Source organism: Gossypium arboreum, chromosome 4 (genome assembly GCF_025698485.1).
Source record: "Gossypium arboreum isolate Shixiya-1 chromosome 4, ASM2569848v2, whole genome shotgun sequence".
Lineage (NCBI taxonomy): Eukaryota > Viridiplantae > Streptophyta > Magnoliopsida > Malvales > Malvaceae > Gossypium > Gossypium arboreum.
In genome coordinates, this window is record NC_069073.1 from 102,731,887 (window position 1) to 102,736,578 (window position 4,692).

Genomic DNA, 4,692 nt, shown 5'->3' on the forward strand with positions numbered 1-4,692 from the left:
AAATTCACATTTCTTGAACTTTATGATAATCGCTTATCTCGTAAGATTTGCAACACTAGCCTCGTGTGTTCAAGATGCTCGTTTCATCTCTCGAATAGACCGAATGTCATCGATAAATACAACTACGAACCGATCCAAGTATGGCCTGAAAATTCTATTCATTAAATCCATAAACACCGCAGGGCATTAGTGAGCCCAAACGGCATCACCAAGAATTCGTAGTGACCATACCTCGCTCTAAAAGCGGTTTTGGGTATGTCCGATTCTCGGACCCTCAACCGATAGTACCCGACCTCAAATCTATCTTTGAAAACACCGAGGCTCCCTTTAATTGATCAAACAAATCGTCAATTCGTGGCAATGGATATTTATTCTTTATCGTCACTTTATTGAGTTGACGATAGTCGATGCACAACCTCATGGTTCCGTCCTTCTTCTTCACAAACAATACAAAGCGCCCCATGGAGAAAAACTCGGTCGGCGAAACCTCTATCCGCCGGTTCTTGCAATTGAACCTTCAATTCCTTTAATTCCGTTAATGCCATACGATACGGGGCTATTGAAATCGGCGTAGTACCCGGTACAACCGATGTCGAATTCCACTTCTCGAACCGGTGGCAATCCGGTAACTCCTCAGAAAAACATCTGAATACTCACAAACCATCGGTACCGATTCGAGTTTCCTTTCCGTCTCTTTACTTCCAAACACATACGCAAGGTATGTTTCACACCCCTTTTTCACGTACCTCCGAGCGGTCATAGAAGATATCATCGCTGGCGCTCCTTTTAAATCAGTAGACTCGACTCGGACTACCTCATTATTTGTACTCCTCAAATCAATGGTTTTCCTTTGCGTCCACCACTGCATCATGTACGGTCAGCCAATCCATACCAAGAATAACATCGAATTCATTAAATGGTAAAAGCATCAGATCGGCCGGAAAACAGGATTCTCGAATTATTAGGGGGCATCTCTTGCACACTTTATCAACGAGTACGTATTGACCCAAAGGGTTTGACACTGAATTACGAACTCAAGAGACTCAACAGTAGAGTCTTCTTGGATGCTAAAGTTTCACATACATATGAATGAGTAGAGCCGGGTCAATCAATGCAATCACACTAGTATCAAAGAGAGTAAAAGTACCGGTGATAACGTCGGGGAGGATGCCTCCTCTCGTGCGCGGATGGCATATGCTCTAGCAGAGCTCGGGTCTCGGATCGAACAGCCGATCGGTGGCTCCCCTCGATTACCGCCCCTACCTCCTCGAAACCCTGGGGTCTACCTCTAGTCTGTCGCCCACTAGATCTCGCGACCTTGCATCTTATTCTTCTCATCTAGCTCGTGCAATCCCTAATGAAGTGGTCCTTGAACCGCATCCATAACAGCCCTATTAATGACTTACCCCAACATTCACCTAGGTGTCGTCTTCCACATTGGGGGCATTCAGGTCTCTCTTGACGATTATTGCCCACACTAGCTCTCAAGTAGCTCGGAGTCCGTCGCTGGTCGGGTTCTAATGGAAATTCCCGCAATGTTCTCGACTTCATTGGTGTCCTCCCCGAACCTCTTTGTAGCCGAGAACGGAGCTTTACTCGTCGATCTTTTACGGTAATCTCTTGCTTCAAATTCAGCCTTCTTCTTCTCCTTCCCAAGTTCTTCCGCCTTGCGTGCTCGTTCGACTAGTGTCACGAACTCCTTTATCTCCAAAATTCCCACTAGTAACTTTAACTCTTCATTCAATCCTTCTTCAAATCTTTTGCACATCGCAACCTCATCAGCCACACACTCCCGAGCATACCGACTAAGTCTTACGAACTCATGTTCAGATTGAGATCTGATCATCCGGCCTTGCTTGAGTTCCAAGAATTCCTTACGCTTCGATCGATGAACCGTTGACTAATGTATTTCTTTCGAAATTGGATTGGAAGAAATCCCAAGTAACTCGTTCATTTGGGACTATGGAAATTAAAGTCCTCCACCAATAGTAAGTCGAGTCTCGCAACAAGGATATAGCACACTTAAGACATTCGTCGGGGTGCATGATTCATCTAACACTCTAATGGTGTTATCGAGCGAACTCGGCCTTTTCGGCATCATCAAGAACTATGGCCTTGAACTCCTCGCCCCACGCTTCCTAATCAAGTCCACGGTGGTTTACTCAGCCTCACAGGATCAAGAATCGGAGGCATTGCGGGCTCTTGGGGTGGAGTGTTTAAATTCGGAATGGTTGGACAGCCGGGTTGGTTCGGGCATATTGCGCGACCCACTCATTCATCATAGTGAAGAAGGCTTGTTTCGCCTTCATTTTGATTATTCGCGGATGACCGAGGCTCAACAGGCGGTGTCCCTTGCGCAGAGCAGCCGCTACACTTTCAACGTCATCCGCCAAGGGTCTCTACCCCGGGTTCCATCGCTAATTAAAACAAAAATTTCAACCGTCAGAAGTCATCACATTATTAAGCACTATCAATTTGGCATGTATAGCTAGACTCACACGCGCTATGGTAGTCCTAGAACCGACTAAACCATAGCTCTGATACCAATAAAATTGTAACACCCTAACTCGTGACCGACGCCGTGTCGGACACGAGGGTTAACGAGACAAATCCTCTTAAAGTACCGACCAATTTGGCATTTCTGGACAGGCTGGAAAACTGCGTCACCGTCGCCTTAAAAATCATATCTCGAGTTCCAAAACTCGGAAACTGGTTTCGTAAATTTTCCCTGAATTTAGACTCATATATCCATCCATGGATTTATTTTTAGAATTTTGGTTGGGCCAATTGGTACAGTTTATTAGTTAAAGTCACCCATGTTACAGGGATCGACTGCTCTGACCTCCGCGCGTTACAACTTGAATATCTTTCTGTACAGGGCTTTAATACTGGTGCCGTTTGTTTCTAATGAAACTAGACTCAAAATGGAATCTGTACATATAAGGCATGACTCCTAATTCTTTCTGGATAATTTATGGTAAATTTTCAAAGTCACGACAGGGGACCCAGAAATCGTTCTGGCCCTGTCTCACGAGAACTTTAATATCTCCCAGTATACTGCTCATATGGTCGTTTCGTTTCGTCCATATAAAATAGATTCATCAAGGATCAGTTCCATAATTTACTCACTATTTAATTCTACTTATACTATTTTAGTGATTTTTCAATCTCATCTCACTGCTGCTGTCCGCAACAGTTACTGCAGTAGACTATGCCAATTTCATGAATTTTTCCTTGGCCTTAATCATCCATCATACATGACACAAATTATGGCCACCTTAACAAAATTTGAGTTTCTAAGACTCGTGGCTATAGGTTCTAGCATCCCACTCGACGACCACATAGGCCATTTTCACATGGCTTAAAGTTTACAATCCCACAAATCGACAAAATATAATAGCCTATACATGCCAAATGTTCTTCAACAACAAAAAAAAAGTAATACCACAAGATTTCAGCCGGTGTGATGACTTCAACGACGGTTCCGAGCACACAACAGTACGAGTCCCAGTGACCTAAAATGGGTGACAAGAAAACACCGAGTGAGTTTACAACTCAGAAGTCATAAGCATTCGTCAATCCATCGATAAAATTACTACTACATGTACAACAAATGAAACTAGGTACTCGTCCATATCGAATCCATACCATAATACCTCGAACCTTTCGGTCCAATCTCGCACCAATTCATACATCCACATTTCATATTCTACACAACAAGATAATCAAGCATTTTTTACACATTAACTCATTTTCCAGCACAACCATACAATTTCAATCATCACATAGATTTAAGGCTTACCAATTCAACCCCAAGCATGGACGTATTTTCTATTCATCATGAGCTCGAGGTACTTACCCGATCCGCTGTCCGTGATCAACTCGATAATATCGCACACTCAGTGCCAATAGTGATGCAAAAGCATATAATAAGTCCGCACACTTAGTGCTATATAATCAGCTCGCACACATAGTGCTATATAATCAAATTCGCACACTTAGTGCTGTACAAATTTTAAATCCGACACTTAGTGCCAATCTTGTCACCGTGTCCATTTATACCCGCACACTTAGTGCCAAGACCAATACGTTATGCATTTTACTACCTTTATACATTCAACAATGGCATCATTCCATACACACACATTTCCACTTACACATCAATTCATTAAACACAATTGCATATATATATTATGATCATTTAAATCAATGCCAAATATATGCTTTATGACTTACCTTATATTGGATGAAACGATTTCCAATCGACTACTCGATTATCTTTCCTTTGCCTTTGCTTGATTCTCCACCTCTAGCTTCTTGAGCTAAATTTAACAAATAAATTGGTTTTATCATTTGAGCATCGGAAGAGGAATTCAAGATGCCTAGCCAATATATAAATATCTACTCATTAGGCATCAAAGTCGCATATGTACAAAATCATGAATCGAACTCAACACCTTAGTTAGTATTCCTCTTAGCCAATTTTCTAAGCCAAGAATAGGCATCAATATGCTTGCCTCTAACCGAATGCATGCACACCAATTTCCCTCATGTGGCGAATATGCATGCCCATGTTGAGGCCGATTATGCACTTAATACCACACAAAAACAGCATGCATTTTACTAACTAACGATTACATATTGTAGCTCAATACACATCTCTCATGTACTACATAACCGAAAACATCATCC

At 42.4% G+C, this 4,692-nt stretch overlaps 1 long non-coding RNA gene across 1 annotated transcript; it reads right to left on the reverse strand.

The window, feature by feature from the left end:
* Window positions 1-3,218: 3,218 nt before the first annotated feature.
* LOC128291658 (uncharacterized) lies at window positions 3,219-4,352 on the reverse strand. Its single transcript, XR_008281475.1, has 2 exons — window positions 4,237-4,352; window positions 3,219-3,515 (listed from the first exon to the last, which is right to left on the reverse strand). It is a non-coding gene; the product is annotated as an uncharacterized LOC128291658 (long non-coding RNA).
* Window positions 4,353-4,692: the final 340 nt, after the last annotated feature.